Consider the following 18,728-nt stretch of genomic DNA (forward strand, 5'->3'; position numbering starts at 1 on the left):
TTGCCTTGGGTGACCCTAGCCCAGACCTCTGACCTTTCACACCGTGAACTGAGAAGCAATTTTCAATAACTCCGGGAGGATTCCAAGAAGCTCTGTGACGTCCAGTCCCTGGGGGAGAGGAGTCAGGACTTAAAAGGCGATTGTGTCAAAAGGAGCACGCAGGAAAGGGGATTTCTCCTTTCAGGGCAACTGCAAACTGGACGATTATAGAAATTGTGGAATTCTAGGCGGACCAGGCCCTCTAAAGGGCCGTGATAACTGGGCCAGGATCAGTCAGATGTCAGATGTGCCTGTGATGTGAATGGCCAATTAAAGAATCCCTCTTGAGGCTTGACTGACTAAACCTCCAACCCTACCAGTTTTCAGCCCACTGATCTGCTGGGAATTTTCCATAATTCTCGACTAGTCAGTCTAGGTCTGATTATTTGTACATGGTGATAGCTGTTGGGACATTACGTTCATCAAACCTCAGGACTAGGGTGTGCAAAATATCCAAAGTATATTTTGGGGAAATTCTTTAAAATTAGACATACTTATGCCAATGGTGTGAAATGTGGGTTGCCAGTATCTCGTTTTAGATTTTCACACCAGGGCATACCTTTAATTTTAAAAAGTACAGCCTATACCAGCAAGATATGATTTAAGCAGATATCTCCAGATAAGATATTAGCTTGAAGGCAAAAAAATGCAAATGTACAATTTTCTTAATATTCTCACATTTTGTGTAATGCAATATTTGCAAATTTTGCAAGCTGAAATGGAATTTTTCACCAGGCTTGCTCAGAACTATGTATTATAAAGAGTATTCAAAATAATTGTTTTTGTTGCAAAACCCCAAAATCGGCAGCTGGTGGTCATCAATTGTTTTATTCACAGATAATAAAGTTGTAACAGTGTCAGAGGTGATACAACATGTGCTCTCCACTGACCAGAATGATGAATCTTCTGGTCTGAAACACCGTGGTTGACATCCCAAGCTTCCTTGACTTGCCTGGTTAGCTTAGTTAAGCAATTAAGGTCAGGCTCAATGAATGAAGCTTGAAGGTTGAGTCAGATCCTTGATATATATGTATATATAAGTCATATGCTGAAATATCTGAAACGTATAGAATATTACAGTTGAGATGAACGGTGATAATATCACGTCTCTACCCTAACCTATTTATGGGATACTGCTAAATATGACTTATAAGCAATAGATTGGTTCGTGGGTAACGGACCAGTTCAGAGTTGCTCAGTTCTAAAAAATAGATTTCATAGAAAACAACAGGCATATATGATCTTTTGAGAGTTCATCGTCAAAGATAATTCCAGGGTTGTTGCGAGTAAACATTTAAGTTTACGGAAGGGGTGCCAAGTAGGTACTCTGGAGAGGAGACACAGGTTTTAATGTTAATGCATCCCTCGACTCTTGCTACTGAGCAGCTACAAAAAATCTTTACTTCTTACTTGACTATTTTTGAACAGACTTAACTCTCAATCAAAATTGAATAGAATCCCAGGTACCCTACTTTCTATTTGACCCAGCCCTGCCTTTATGAGTCCTCTTAGGTAGTAGGATTTGTCATTAATGTGAGGGGTCACTGCAGGCTACTAGGACTTAGAGCTAGCATATATCAGTCTCATGTACATTTTGGGGAATTCAAGTTGCTTACTTCTAGTGTTGGATGACCAAAGCAAATTAAATGCTCTAACTTTGGACCTATGGTTCAGAATCGACAAATTCCAATGGGTATCTGCTAAATGGGATTTAGTCATCTCCTTTTTGGAAGTTATGGAAGTCTTTTGACTTCAGGGACTAATTTCTATGAACACATTTTTGCTAGATATATGTGGTCGTGGTCTACAGTACCGGGAGAGCTCATTCGCAGCCATATAAGTGTGAAGTTAAAAAGAGAAGCCATCACATTAGTAGGTATGGGCATGCTTGAAATGCTGCTCGAAGTGCATCAGTTAAAGAACTACTCTAAAGCATGCAGGTGCATCCCATGGCACCTCAACTAAATGACTGACAATCTTTTTTAAGCTAAACATGGCTTTCTTTGTGATGCTCTTGATGGATCTTTGTTTATCTGTAACAAGGTTTTTTCTTCTGCTATGCACTTCTATGTCATTAATTTAATGTAATTCTAAATGTAAAGCACAGTCATACCAATGTGGGTCGCTCTACACACTAACAATATCTGAAATTAAAAATAATCGATCCTGAAAACCAATCAGAATTCTTTACTGCTCAGTTGCAGCATACACCAGTGCATGAGCAGACAACTTACTAAGAGCCTGTGTTGCAGATTCTGGCAAAGCTGAATATATTTGCAGCTATCCTCTACAAGCTGCTTCCTTGATGGTAACCTTTTCATAGCATAAGTTTAAAAAGTGACCTTTACTCCCACTGCCATGACCTACTCTCTGCCCAGGTGGGGTGCGCATTGGTGCTACTTAGTGGTCTTCTGTCACATTACACTCAAATTCAGAGTTCAATCTGGGCAATGTCTATAGCTAGCTTTATCACCTACCACCTTTCTGGATTGATTCAAATTTATGAGGCTTTTTATTCAAAGTGGCAGAGGGAAGTGTAAAATGGAATAACAATAATAATAGCAATTATGGTACAATTTCTACCCATTATGTTTGGCAAAGAGGAAGACAGGAGAACAAATGTGATGTTTAAAGATAAACAGCTTCTGCTGCCTGCATTTCAGAGTTTAAAGTACATAGATACGTAGAAACTAATAGCAGTTGAGGACTTCACTGCGATGTAGGGCTCGTCGTGATGGTAACACTGACTCCTCCCCCAATATCGAGTGACGTGATTCGGGCTCACCTGCCACACTGATTCTAACAACACTCACGAGGTCTGATGCTGTAGGAAAAAGAGAGCGTTTACATCCTAATGTCCTCCTTGGGGCACATGGTTTTCTGCAATTGCCAAAATGTGTTAAGAATGAGATGGGGGTGGAAGCAGTGTAGTGTAGTGTTACTTAACCTTTTAACTTCTGTAGACCCGACTTAATCAATATTGGAACCCAGGGACCCTCCCCTAAATCATTACTGGAATCCGGTGACCCTCCACTGAGTTCACTCTGGAAGCCAGGAACCCCGCCCGAAGCATTTTCAATGACTTGAAACCAAAAACAATACACAAAAAATACAGAAAAAAAATTCATCAAACAAATATGTAAATGATTCAATTCATGTATAAATATAAAAATATCTACATTTTAATTTTAATAATTTTTATAGGAACGTTGTAACTTTTCTAAATTCAGTTGAGGCCACTCATTGTTTATAGTATGTTCTGTTTGATGCATTTTCACTGCTCCCACAAATTTGTCAAGAATACTGACTTAATTTTTAGCCCCCAATTTCAAATTCTTTTCCATTTACTGAATGTTCTAACATTTTCAGTTGCACATTGAGCTTCTTTATTTATACGCAATTTAAATCTGTTATTATTATTATTTAATTTTCTAAGCAGTCACATATCCCCAGAGTACGCTTTACAGACCTCCAGTGGCCCACAGATAACCCTGGGAGGTTAACTCCGCTTGCGGAGTTTTCCGCACTCCGCATTACGTGGAGCTCGCGGAGTTCCGAAAAACTCTGCTTCGTGCAGTGGAGCGGAATTTGTTTCCTCGCTTGCGTTCACCAATGTCAAGTTGGCGAGCGCGAGCGTGGAAAATAAACCTCCTGGCGAGATTTCTCAATGTGAGGGGGTCAGGTTTCTTATTGCGAGTGGTGGCGTATGCTCACGATCGCTCATGTTGAGAAATTGCCTGTTCGCGTTGAGAAAGCTGCTGCTCACGTAAAAATCTACTCGAGCGGCAGAAAAGGAATGAAGGGACCACTTGCGCTGTGCAATGTGCCATTTGCAATGATTGTACAGTGCAGACAAGCATCCGGCACAGTGCAATCCATGCGAACTGCATTTTTCTGTCGACTCCGCTGATTGCGGAGCTCCGCGTAGTGCGACAGAGTTGTTTTGCAACTTCGCGGAGTTTCTTGTAGTGCAACTCTGCGAACTCCGCCCAGGGTTACCCATGGGCCACAGGTTAAAAACCTCTGAAGTAAACCTTTTAACAAATAGAATGTTTGCTGTGGGATTTTTACCTGTCATAATCCATCAATAAAGCAATATGTCATTGTTTACATTATCTCCTTTCCTTGACATTAAAAGAAAAAAATGGTTTTATCAGTTTTTTCACAGATTATGGCTCGAACTCTACCCATTCTAAAGTAGTTTGATATTGCAACAAAATCTTCAAAATATTTCGTATTATATATGAGTTCTGTGTCTTCATTACTTGTACACATGTGATGTGCGGAAGCAAAGGGGTACAAAAAGTTCTTTCTTCTAAGATTCTCGACATATTAAAATAGTTATGACTGAGTGGTAAAAAGTTTCAACAAATATCAAAAACCCAATCTTTACATTTTGGATTTTCCCATATGCTGCCAACAGTATTACCTTTACTAACTGCTAAATTTAGTCTAGACGGTTCAGTTTGTACAGACTTAATGTTATCAGACCATCTGCGCAGGTATTATTGGTGACTCGAGGCCGGGCTTAGTTTTGTGTTTAGTTAATCGTTCCAATGATTCCTTCAGATTAACCTAATTCCATTGCTGCTGCTATCTAATTTCATTAATTTTTGCCTTAATATTGGTATTACAAGATGTTTTTATCCAAATCCTCATTTGCATAATAGTCATCAGCTTACTCTTCAGACAGTAAGTAATTTAATAGAATTGTATATTGAAATTATTACATCATTCCTTCAGAATGTGTATTCGCTCAGTCAGCGTTTAGTCCTAGAATCCTCTTTACACTGCTTTCAAATTATACATTTAAAGCCACTGATTTCTGGTTGCATGTTTATTGAGGCACATCCCGGATCAAATGTTTTGACACCATTGCAGTTGTTTTTCATAGGCGTAGAAATTGTTTCTTGAACATGTTCACATCTTGTTTCAAGACCGAATACTTAGGAATATTTGGAAATACTGTGCTTTCCCCACATGAACAATAGATTATCCTCAGATTGAGACCCATTTCTTATGGTTGCCGCACGCTTAGCCCCATATTGACTATGCATGGCTTAAGTTAACATGGAAGTAACATAATTCCAAGATATGTGTATTGCATTTCCATATTAAGCTTGCTCCTATTCAGTCATGAAGCATATTTGATTTTCTTCTGGTCAAATGGCGTAATGTTGCGTAATTTTGGACATTTCGTGTTCTACTTTTTAAGCGAAATAGTCAAAAGTATGCTAATACTCCATGTTCTGTAATTAAGCTTCTAGTCTGGTAAAATTCTTACTGCAGGAGCAAAGACGCAATACGAACAAACATACTGCAAGCAACAGTTATTCGCATCATGTGCGATTTTGAGTTAATTTGTGGTGGAGCAAAATGCCTCCTTAAGTCGAAAAATAATGGGAGGACACGTTCAAGCAAAAAAAAAAAAGAATAACGTGTTTGATTGGCATTTTGTGTATTTTCGTGTATTAATTTGGAATTTTGCATAATTTCTGAAAAGGGGATGATAGAGCTTTCGCACAAGCCTAGAATAAAGAGAGTTTTTTGTTGAATTTTAATGAACAATATATTTTCCTTGAAATATTCCTCTAAACCATCCAGCTGCCATTATAGTTGCAATGGTTGTTTCTCAACTAAAGACAAATTGTCAGCATGCTTTCAAATATTTAATTGTTTTCCACCCCTCCCAAAAGGAAACAGCGTTGCTTATTTTATGTGTCTCAAAAATCCAATAGCAACTGCCTGGAAAAGGTAAGTCCAGGAGGAAGCCCTGTTTGAGGCTGGTCCTCACTGGCGTATGATTCTGCACTGTCCTTTTCACCATCCAGACGTTGCCCCATTTATCTTAAATTATCCTTTGATTGAGCGTCAGCCGGTTGTTTCTACCAAAGGCTCAATCAGCCCACTAGGTCAAAATTGGCCAAGAAGCCCAAACAGAAAAGCAACTGTTTTGGTTCTCTTAAATTTGCATAGATGTCCTGGCCAGTTAGCATGATGGGATACACTGATGGATTTGAGCTCTGACTTGAAACTAAGGGGCTGCGTCCATCTGATCAAACTGCACAATGTTTCCATTTTGTTTACTTACATTATTTGAAACGCAATTAGCACATCATTTATAGATCTATACAACTATGGAAGGAATATTTCGTAAAAAAAACCCAGATGAGATGAATGTAAGCACTGAAAATATTTGCCAGAAAATTTGATTTTGTAGGCTCTTCCTGAATGTCTGGTTGGCTACATTCTAATCTGGAATTGAAAGCCATTGAAGTTCCATTCTGTCTGCGCATGCGTGGACCAGTTTTGAAAAACTCTCATAAATTCAACTTATGAATGATACTTTTCAATGTATGCACACATCTAGGTGTTAATGCTGACCAAATAAGAGATAGTTGTAGGGTAATCAAATTAAGTGACTCTAGGGTAGCTAGGAATGGGTCAACGCACTGCACTCAGAAAGAAGAGTGTTGGTGGCTCGGGATGCACATGGAGAAGTCTATCCAGAGGATAAGTTATATATAAGCTGCTTCAGTGCGCACTTTTGCCAAGATTTCTTCTGGAGGTTTTTCATGAAACACATTAAATGCAGTCCTCAACGTAATGCTTGAGCAACATTGTTAAAAAAGGCTTCTTGTGCTACTGAAAAGTGTATCCTCACTTCTCGTTGTTCGGCAATAGAGATACTAAAACACTATTTTCATCTGTTGATCCTTGTGGACTCCACCAGTTGAGCATAACGCTGTGCACAATTTAAATGATTCTACTTCACTAGTGGGAAGTCTTTGACTTTGAGATTTTACAAGTTTGTCAACTTCACACAACTTTACCTGTAGGCAGCGTTTTTCACATAATTATCCTGCAAAATATATGATAGGTATTGTCTCAAAATGACTCAAAATAATGTACTATTTTGAGACATTTGGGACCACGGCACATTATCTTGTCCACAAAGCTGAAGGTCGTGAAGTTATCATACTTTGAAGGAACGGGCAATTTTAGGTGTCCAGTACAGGTGCACTGAGATCAGCGCGTCTCCATGTGAACAAACAACACCAACACGTGTTGGCCTATAGACAACATGATTGACTCTGTCTCAGATCTCCCTTCTTTCCAGAAGCAGAAGCCCTTTTGCGAACTCCAGATTACTTTTGGGCATTTCTGCTAAAGATACAAACTATCCTTCAAAGGTCAAGGGGTGAGGCAGTAAAAGCATTGCATGGACACAAGGTTGAGCATCATTTGGGAAGTGCAGTGACATATCAATCAAAAGGAGAAAGATCTATCTTCTCTGTGAAGTTCCTTGAACCATTCATAAGTTTTGGAAGCTTTATATTTGATAATCATTGTGTGCATATATGTATATATATATATTTATATTGATTTTCACCATTAGCAGACTCTCTGCTTGGAATGCACTCCCTCCAGAAATGATGAAAAACACCTCACTTATGGCTCAGAGAATCCTGTGACCAAGGCTTGCAGACGCCGAAACGCGTTGGTTTGATTGGCCATGAATAAAGCACTCTGAGCCATATGAACAAAGATAACTGTCTCAAACTACTTTCAGTTTGAACTTTTTGTAACAATGTACTTAATTTACTGCAGGATAGCAAGTGCAAACTTAATCACTCGAATGGATACATCTCTGAGGGGCTTTTACATAGCACAAGTCAATCTCTTTGCATTATTCTCTTCCGTTTTCTTAAAATACAAGTAAATAGGTCACAATTTTTCTGATTTTCTTCCCACTTTATCACCAAGCATGATAGAATAAACGGCGCAACAGACAAAATTGTCTTAATGCAGTGTTGAGTAGAGTTTTAACAGAAGAGGTTGTTTAACAGTGTTTGACAGTGATAGCAGATGAGCACTTTGTCACAGAACTGACTGTTCCCCAATTTCTGCAATGCTTTCAATGCACATGTGACACTCTTGAGTCTGTAGGGTCTGTGTGTACCATTCTGTGGCGATAATGAACTCTCATCTCACCCAACACACCTTGTCATTGTCTGCAGATGGCCTAGTGTCCCTGAAATCCATTTCCCATTGAAAAAAAGGGGGCCATTTAGAAAAATGATGCTCCTTACTTAACATAGTCATTTAGGATCAATGGAGTGGAAGATCATTACCTCTATTTCTCCCTAAAGCATTAAAAATGAAAAACAAGCCTTGCTAAAAGACAAGTCAGTTAACAGTCTCAAGGTGTCACTCTGTCCTTCTGGAGATAAAGCAGTGAAGAATAGGTGTGGGAGTGTTAGTACCTTACAGACCACATTGGCAAGCGATTGATGTACTGTGAATGCCCTGTTGGCACCAAAAAGGTGGTACACGTTCATATCTTCGGTGACAGCGAGTGGATTTATCTCTTTTTTTGTGGCCAGATGGCATAGAGCAGAACAGATGCCGCTATCACATCGCTAAGACACGGGGGCGGTAGGATTATTTTGGAAGGCGCTCAGTAGACGGTGCACAGAGGCGCCTTCGTTTATATCATGGTATTTAGCAAATAATCAGTGAATACAGAAAATACTGCTGGGGGTAATGGGCAGCCCTCTTCCCTGCAACCAGTTCACACAATCCCCAGATTTTGATTCATTGCGCACATATGGCCCCAAAAGGAACTCATTTCACTTTATCGACATTTTTTTCACAATGCCACGGAAGAATATTCGAAGAAATGTTGGAAACTGTGAATATCTAAATGTATTTATAAAGCTGAGATAACAGCTTGCTACGGTTCACCCCAGTACTAACAGCAGTATTACACTTTTTTGCATATACGTTTATTTGTAGAATTGCGTTTCTATATTTATATTTCTGATAAAAGCGAGTCAATATACTGTGAAAGTCATCATGCTGTTAGATTAGTAGCGAGTGATCTGTGTCATTTGCTGAAAAAATATATATAAACACACACACATAACTATAGATATTTAGATCTCCACGCAGAACAGATAGAAGAGGCGGAGGTCTCAGAAGTTGGTATGTGAATAGCGTTTTGTTGTGCTTGAATAGTACTACTTTAGAACTACTTTACGTCCTAAAAAATACATTTTGAGAACAGGAACCAAAGAGGTTAAATTGAATAGGATGGGAGTGTGTACCCTGGAGGTAATCCAAATACAGTGCAGACATTTCTAAGCCTTGATGGCCAACTTCAATTTCATGTTAGCCTCCCTGGCGCCTAATGTGGGTGGTGTAAGGTGATGGGAACCATTTCTTGAAATAGGCAGCAGGTCTCAGTGCTGTTTTCTACATTAGGGGAGATTCCCCACCAGTTTTAGTATGGTGCTTGTCAGCATCTTTGGAGAAGTTACTCATATTCAAATCTGCCCCCATCTGACCTGCTCTATCTAAGGGTGTCCGATCGAAGGGCGATGGAATGGTTCCGCCTTACCAATCAAATGATAAAGTCTGCTAAAACCTTGACTCTTTCTTTCTTCTCATCTGCAGTGCTCTCAAGTAACAGGAAGAAGTCACACTGCACCCTATAAAAGACTTATTTTTATTGTTATGGATGATTCTCTTTTGGCTTCGTTCTACTGAACATTGCCTCTCTGATGACATTAAGCCATTGATTTATTTATTTATATTTGTTTAGGTTCTTGATGTATCGTGTCAAGATCCTGGGCAGAGGGTGTCAAGGTGCTTTGGAGAGAATGGAATACACATAACAGTGAAGCATGCAAAAGACTATGTCATGAAAACGGATGTATGACGTTACAACGCATACTTTTACCACGCATACCATTACAACGCGGTATTTACAACGCATACCGTTACAACGCATAGCGCTTAGAGGTGCTGGATAGTGGTAAGTATAATTTTATATTCCAACTCCAGTCCCTGTGGACACTAGGGAAGGTGTTGGATATAAAATTATACTTATTCCCTATCCTAGAGCGCCCCCCAGCGCAATGCGTTGTAATGGTATGCGTGGTAATGCCTGCGTTGTAGTGGTAGTGCGTGGTAAAAACTTTGTTGTAAACGTTGTATACCCATGAAAACACAAGTGTTTGTACATACAAAAATATTTATATATTTGTAGAACATGCTTGGGACGGCCTGAGGAAATAGCTTGTATGGGTTATTAAAGGTCTTGCAATCTCCTATGACTAGACCTATAGGACAGACCTCCTTTCCCACAAGGTTTTACTGATTTTGTGAATCACTATTTTTCCACTAAATTAGCCAAAGTCTGCCATGCCTACACTGTTCAAATAAAGTACCACAAAAAAAGCAGTTGTCTCTGTGTGGTCCGTTTCATTTTTCCTTTGGTTTCATGTTTTTTTTAGTTTAATTTCAGTCTGGCTATGGCTTGATGCACAGAAATGTAGTAATTACTGGGCCTGCTGCCAACATAGCCATATGTGGACAAGAAAGCAGTATCTTTTTCCATGCCGACTTTTTATCACTACGGATTGTTGCCTGTTTTCTGGGTCTCAGTCGGCTCTGCAGTAGCTGTTCGGCTTTGAGGCCTCCCCAGCCCCTCTAGGCACCTGCTAAGTGAGAAGAGAGCAAGGATGGCATACCTGACTCTTTAGGTTGCGCCTGGGCAGCGCATACGCTGCGCTTCGAGGCATGCTGTATTTAGGTATGGACTTGAAGCTCCGCCCCTTTTCCACCCATCATTGGCTCTTGTTACTGTTGTTTCTAAATAGTTGCTTTTGATTCAATAATAGGCTTAGTAGTTCCTTATTAGTACCGCCTTGTCTGCATTTGTAACCTCCCATAAGGACTGGACTTTTTACTTGTGTTGTTACATGGTCTGTTTTATCTGTAGTCTGTGAGCACTATTTTCTTCAATGATTTTCCCCTATTGCAGGCACAAAGTGATTTCCTGCAGGGGTGCCCGCTTTGCCTCCGGGCACTGCGCTACAGTTTCAGCACGGCGCCCACTTTTACATTTTTATTCGGCCAATTTGACAAACAAATATTTTTTTGTAAAAGTGCCCCATAGTGCGCTTTTGCATAAATGGTGCCCCGAGCACCTTTCTTTAGACGAGCCGCATCTAAAGAAAGGGATGCGGCCGCCATTAAAGTGAAAGCCCGGCATGGGGTGCTTTTACAAGCATTTGCATTGCGATAGGTCTTGCATTTAGAGTTTAAGCTTTTGGCATTGTAAATTACAATGCATTTTATTTATGTGTTGTTTTTTAAAACATAAATAAAAGGCATTGTCATTCACAATGCAATAACTTAAACTCTTGCAAATGCTTGATTTCCTTACGTATGCAGTATATCTAGCTGAAGAGCCGGGATAAGCTGCAAAGATGAAACACAAGCACCTATTGGGGTGTTTTTTTTTCTGGTCCCCATATTTTTTGTACAGATAATGAGAATTATTCATAATGGGTGTTTGAGTTTTACAGCAGACTTGTTTCCCAAAGAATGTAGAACAGGACTCTGTTATCGAACATGCAATACAGGGGCAGTGAGAACCCGTGTCATTTTTACTGCCAAGGCAAATACTGTTTGGCCCCATTTCTTTCAGATATGCCTTGGCACTTTAAATGAAGCCATCAATATATGCATAATGTGCCACCCATGGTAGTGGCATTTCACCTCAGCATCGAAGAGCAATATGATGTCGTAGGTAGATCCAGGCTGAATGTGGCACACTAAATGCCTCTTCAATGTGGGCTTCTTAGCAAAGCTTCGGGTACTGGAACTCATCATTTTACGAATTAAGCTCTGGATGCAATGCATGTTCTTTGTGTATGAAGGGAGCTTGCTCTGCTGCTACTGACATGGGCGTGTGTTTGCATGTGTGTGCGTTTGTGTGGCCAAGTGTAGCCAGGACCAAATCTGTCCTCTTAGTGTGAGCAATCCCCGACAGAATCAGAAAAGCGCTCTCTTTGTGAGGACCAGTGCGCTAGGAGTGCATGTCCCCATAGTGTGTTTAGGTACTTTCAAGCTAGTGTATCAAAAAATGAAAAGTACAGTTATATTTTCCTTGGTCCGTTTTATAAGCTACCCCAGTATCAATGCGTGTGTGGAGTTAGCTTAGTACATATACACTTCATTACGGCCAATGGCCAGTTTTTATGATTAATAGGTCTTGTCATGCGTCTGAGAGTTAACCTCACCGTCCTGCTGTTCTTGTCATTTGTGTGTGAGGGAAGCTTGCTTTAATACTTCTCTGATGCACTTAGAATTAGGAGTGGGTGGAATGTCTGTGAGATTTGGTGTCCCCAACTCGATTTTCTAATGCGGGCGGTCACAGGTGTTCACGAGTGTCCGCGGTCAGAGGGCTGCCATTCGAGTAGATATACTGCCACTCGAGTAGATTTTTTACTCGAGCAGCCTCAATATTGACTCAAATGGCTGCGTGCTCTTGCGCAATGCATGGTACTGTTCGCTCAGGGGCGGCCTTAGGCATGTGCAAGCTGTGCACCTGCACAGGGCCACCACACCCCAGGGGCCACCACGCCAAAATATATCCTTAATATCATAATTCTCTGAGGATGGATACATATTTGCGTGGCGGCCCCTGGCAGGGATTTGGCGGCCTCCTGGTCTGTTCCACTTCCAAACACCCTGACCACCCATCTTCACTGGCCTCTGTGCTCCGCCCAGCCCGGACCCCCTCTTCCGGGGCCCCCTACCTCGCTCCCTGCCCAGGGCCGCCATGAGCCTAGAGCCGCCCCTTGTTCGCTGATTTTTATTACTGCTTGTGCCACCGGCACTAAATTGGAGTGTGAGCAGCATGAGCTGCACTGTTGCAGCGTGTGCTGTACCCGTTCTATATATGATGGAATTACACAAAGCCCCCTGTGCTGCACCCGCGCTGTAGATACATGACCGCCTTTCTGCGAGGCCTTCTCACTTCAACACTCTTTGTAAGCACTAAGCAAATAACATTTGAACTTTGGCCCTGTGCTAACAGGGTTCACATTTACATGCAAAGCAAGTTGTTCAGATAACATCAATCCTTGGGGGTAAATGCGTTTCCCTCGATATCGCGCATTTTCATTTTCCTCTCTATAGTATGCACACACATTATTGTAGAACATAATCTATTTTGCCTCCTACCAGCACATCACAGAAACTGAATATGTATTCTCCGAGCAATGTGAATGCAGAGAAACTAATTTCCTCCCATCAGCCTTGATGGGAGCATAACCTGTATATTATTATTAAAATCATTTCCACAGGTAACAAAATAATAGTCCCTTCCTCGCGCGGAGAGGCCGACTTCATTACAAATGCAGCTTATCAGCATGTGAAATGGCCTTCTCTTCCCCAGCTGTCCTGTATGGCCCTCATATCGATGTATGTCGTTACAACGCATGCTTTTTCCATGCTTGCCTTTACAATGCAGGTTTTACAACGCAAGTCGTTACAACGACTTGCATTGGGGGGCGCTGGATAGTGAATAGTTTAATTTACTATTCCAACTCCAGTCCCCGTGGATAGTAGGGAAGGTTTTGGATAGTAAATTAAACTATTCCCTATCCTGCAGCGCCCTCCAGCGCAAGTCGTTGTAACGACTTGAGTTGTAAATCCTGTGTTGTAAAGGTACTGCATGGAAAAAGTTTCATTGTAAAGGATGTTTCCCCCCACATATACACTCATGCACAACATGCATGCACTTATGCATGCATGTAGATATGTTTACACACACACAAGGACAAATACACGTGTACCATGCACACATCTTCTTGCATCTCCTCAGGAGACGCAGCATCACTACATCTTTTCCATATGGAGCAATGCGATGGTCTTAGATCCAGGGGTACCTGCAGTGCAGACCTATGACCTCATCCCCTGCAGTGGTGTCCGATGCAGACTGGCCATGCACTGAGCCTCCCGATGAGCCCAGCATTGGCCAATAAGGGCCACCATGCATCTATGGCCACATCAAACCCCATCAAGCTTCGAGCAGCATCCAACATGCGGAAAGCGACCATTATCAGTGCTTGCAAGAATGCCATGGGAGCGCTCACCAACCTCTTATTCACAGCGTGTTGAACATCATGATTTATTAAACCCTATGAAATGGTCCGGCTAGTCAAGCATACGGCGTAGAAGTGAGCACTTTCATTAAACCAGGACTCAACTAATCCTCAGTTTCTCTCTATGGCTCGGTCAGCATGTCGTTCTACTACCACATGGGTTGCTTTTTTAGTAAATCTAACTTGAGTCTTGATTGAGTACTTGCATTAGATTCCTTAGATGGTCGGGATAAATGAATGGTGGTCTCATTGTTCAGTCAGACTCAATTTTATTGAGTGCTAGTTGAAGGTCAGCAGTGTGAGGCTCATGTGGAGGTCTCGACAAAGGCTCAGTTTGATTCAGAATTGAGCAGTGGTTGAATACCTGTTGTTGACTTCTGCGCTACTCTCTTTGGATGGGAGAGAATAAGAGACTGTTCGCTATAACTCGAGTATTTAGAGCAGAGCAGGATGGATTTTGGTATTATGTTTAGGCCCGGGAGAGTAGGATAGGGGGACCAGATGACCCAATTTGCAACAACAATACCGGTTTTTCAGCATCTATTCTGACAAATTTCAGAAAATTTAGTAGATGACCCAGTTTTCAGAGAGGTTTGATTGAACGCAGAGGGAGACGTGTTGTCATGACTGCCAATGTGGAATTATTTAGCACTAGCAGAAACACAGGTGGTGCTGTGTACAAAAGCAAGATGTAATTTATCTTCTGTGCTTTCTATGTTTGTAAGCACTATCTATTTAATCATTCTGTATCACTTGTTTTATGCAAAATGATAGTCCTACTTCTATGTTTGTGAATGGGCCTGTTTTTAATTTTGTATCTGCTCCCTATCGATTAGACTGGGTTGTACTAAATTCTCTTAAATTGGCTTAAGTAGGGTTTCCACTGCTCTCTTCTACGTAGAGAAGAGAACCACAGTTTCCTTCTAATAGTCTTGGGTTTCCTGTTAGAATACGTGTTTGGTTGGAAAAGAAGTCCCTCAATTTGGAACCATCCCAGCTCCTTAGAAGTAATGTTGGTGGACTCAAATTAGAGATGTCTCGGATGCTCCCTGCTACTTTTCCTTGTGCTAAGTAAGCATACTTGACATGTTTCGGAATGTTGAGCATTACGGTCCTCATCCGTGCAAATCCTGATTCTCACTTCAACTCTTGTTTTCACCCAAATCCAATCATTATTAGGGTGCAAATTGTGCACTCGGCAGGTGTTTGTCCACATGATTTTCTCCAGGTAAAAGTTGGTGCTAAACGTGAAGGCAAATTGCATGAAAACTGAATTTGATCACCTTGGACTGGTAGAAACTTGCACTTTTAATGTGTTACCGTACATACCGCACATATCACAGTTGAGAGTTTGGCAGCTAAAAGCGCCCTCCCACACATCACCCCAATAAATCTACACAAGTCTAACCTGTCAAAATTATCAGGTGAAGAATGCTAGGTAATCATTCGATCATATGGATATGGGTGGTCTAAGCACCAAAATCTACAATTTTTTCTGTTTTTTAGTGACAAACTCAAAATTGGGAGTAATTGTAACCCAGTGGAGTTGGATTTCGTCCAGCTAAGTCTCAGCGCAAATACTGGACCTTTTTGTTTTTTCTGATAGTGTTAGCCAGGGCCTCTGGAATTATGCGATTGTGCGGCTGCAGCGTTTTTTGCATAATTATGGATTTTCCACATTTGCCACACAATCCATCACCTGCTGCATAATCTGCAAAATGTAACCCCCCAAAAATGTCTAGCTCAAATGGTTTAAAAGGTACTAAAAGCGCAGCGATACATCGTGCTACGCAGCAGATGGCCCTTTGCAAAGGAGGACTGTTCACCTGTTTATTGGTTATTGCTAAATGTAGGTTTTTAAACTTGGAAAAACGAAGTGCAACCTATGATCGAACAATGTTAACAGTGTAAAAATAACAAAATAATATAGTAACACTATCACTAAATCTGCGGCATTACACCGCATATTTTTCCTTTTCTTGCATCATAATTTAGTCAACACTGACGCATAATCTGGCCCTCACTGCCACCTAAATCCAGTGGCCATGGCATTAGCTAATTTATGTGTTTAGAGAGCAATAGAAGTTCCAAGGTGCACAAATTTTCACTGATGCAAGGAAATTGCACACTGTGTGCCACATGGGTACCAACTAATCAGTGCCAAAACATCATTTATACTGAATGCCCAGGGCAAAAAAACAAAAGTACCCCAACCGACCTTTACAAAAATAATGGTTTGCACCAGCTGCTCTGCAAAAACAACATATTATGATCACTTTCTCAGTAAAAATGTCGCTTTTGGTCGGTCACTCCAAATATCGTTGCAAGCGTCCTGGCCTGGTGCAAATGTATGTGAACTAGCAGTGAGTCAAAACCAGAAGGTGCCGCCCCGGAAGAGAACGTGAGTGTTCTGGGACTGCCCTCGCTTACTCTACACAGGGCCGGCCTTAGGCATGTGCAAGCTGTGCACCTGCACAGGGCCACCAAACCCAAGGGGCCGCCACGCCAATATATATCCTTAATATAATAATCTTCTGAGGATGGATACATATTTGCGTGGCAGCCCCAGTGGCAGGGATTTGGCGGCCTCCGGCTCTCTTCCACTCCCAAACACTTTGACCCCCTTCCTGAGCTCCGAGGAGTCCTGCCCCACCCGGGCCCCCTCTTCCAGGGCCCCCTACCTATACTCCCTGCCCAGGGCCGCCATGAGCCTAGAGCTGCCCCTGCTCTACAAGGCAGCGCGCGGACTCTCAAGACGGAGGCAGCCTCGGGTTTGTAGAAACACGAACACAGCTATTCTGTTCAATTTCTTTCTACATCACCTCGGGGCTGGTTAGTGCATGCAATGCACTTAAAGTGACGCGCCATTTACATCTGTAGTTTGCAAACAGCGTCTGGGGGTGGACGGGGTTTGTTTGTTTATTTTCTGGGATTACAATTCGTGTCAGGGCCGTTGGAGGAGAGAATTTGCCAAGAAAGGCATTCAGGGAAAGGAAGGAAGGTGGGCGCTAAAGAGGTGGGTGTAAAAGCAAATATGTACCGTAAATAGGATATTGTTATTGATTTAGCCTAAATAGATTGTTGTGTGCACGCTACAAGCTGAGCATAGAATGTCACGTGGAAAAAACGTGTATTCCGCGAATTCATTGGTAACAATATAGATGGTGGAAGATCAGGAGGTAAATGTGGTTCTGCCTATATTGGCCTTGGTGGCTCCTGAGTGGTTGATCCCTTTACTAAGGCCCTCTGGCCTGCAGCAATATTGTCTCCTCTTTGGCTGTATTGTTACAGAATGGCTGTTGGAAAGGCCCATTCTACTGTGCTTTGCCTCCACTTTTTCATTTTCTCCACCCGGTTTTTCTGCTGATTTTAGGACTTTGAATGTGTTTGACACTTCCATTCAGTGTCAAAGAGCTACGTTTGTCATATACATACTGGTGATTGCTGTGTACATGATTGGCTGATTCAAGTTAGTTGTAAGTCTCTTGTCTAGGGGTAAGACATATACCCAGGGCATGAACCACAAATGCTCCTTTTGTGGGCCTGCAGCACTGGTTGTGCCATTCACGGCGGCAGCTCATTGATCGTGCGAGTCAAAGAGTTGCACAGCCTTATGCACATTTGTGATCCACATTATACACGTACTCAGAAGTAAAGCTGTAAACTGGGGAGGACTCTGCAAGGTGACATCACGGGGAAAACATTTTGACTGATTAGCGGTATTATTGTAACATTGCATGTGGCAGTTTAGTCTGTATTTAGGGGCACGAAGCACATTTTTTTGGGGGGTTGGGAACCAATGAAGGATACGGGGTCATTGATATTGATTTAATAAGAAGCAGATAGCATTAATACAATAATTTTAGCACAGCATGGCTATTGAATGGGGGTGAATGAAGGAAAGTTTGTTTGTTAATTTGCTGTATATCCACCATTGTTATATAGTCAAAGTCAAAAAGGCTTTATTTCGATAAAAAGTTATCATTTATTTTTTATTTATTTTGGAATTTTATAAAGCGCTTAGTTACGCTCACCGGCGTGTCCCTGCGCTAAAATTGCTTTCGTAAGGGAGAAAGATAGGGGATAAAGAGCTAGGGCAGTGCTAGGCGGAACAGATGTGTTTTGAGGGCTCTGCGGAATTTGGGCTCAGAGGGTTCCAGGCGTAGTTCAATCGGCAGTGCGTTCCAGTTCTTGGCAGCAAGAAAACGGAACGATCTTCCACCCTCTGCGGATTTTGGGGACAGTGACCAAGCCAGTGTCAGAGGATCTAAGCAGCCGCTCTGGTCAGTAGGGGGTAATAAGGTTGTTCAAAGGGGCGGGTGCTTTGCCTCCTAAAATACGTTGGCATACACAGAGGGCTTTGTATTTGATCCTTTCACAGATCGGTAGCCAGTGTAGAGATTTTAAGGCCGCTTTAGAGGAGGTACGTCTCGGGAGCCTTAGCACCAGCCTGGCTGCTGCATTCTGCAGCACCTGGAGACGGTTAATACTGCTGACCGTACTACCCAGGTACAGGAGATTAGCATAATCCAATCTGGATGTTACCAGGGCATGCACGAGGGTCTGTCTGTCTCCAACAGGGAGCATATCAAGGACCTTACGCAGGGTTTTGAGTACTCCAAAACACATTCCCACTACCCGATTGATCTGGGGCGTAAACGAGAGTTAGGAGTCGAACAAGACCCCCAGATTTTTGGCCTGTTGAGCTGGCCTAGGTGTAGGGCC

The 18,728-nt window shown here is 41.9% G+C and overlaps 1 protein-coding gene across 23 annotated transcripts in view; it reads left to right on the forward strand.

Annotated features, from left to right (window-relative positions):
* Positions 1-18,728, forward strand: part of NRXN3 (neurexin 3) — a 2,233,908-nt gene that overhangs the window by 1,629,366 nt on the left and 585,814 nt on the right. The gene's annotated exons all lie outside the window — the stretch shown is intronic.

Source organism: Lissotriton vulgaris, chromosome 9, assembly GCF_964263255.1.
Source record: "Lissotriton vulgaris chromosome 9, aLisVul1.2, whole genome shotgun sequence".
Classification (NCBI taxonomy): domain Eukaryota; kingdom Metazoa; phylum Chordata; class Amphibia; order Caudata; family Salamandridae; genus Lissotriton; species Lissotriton vulgaris.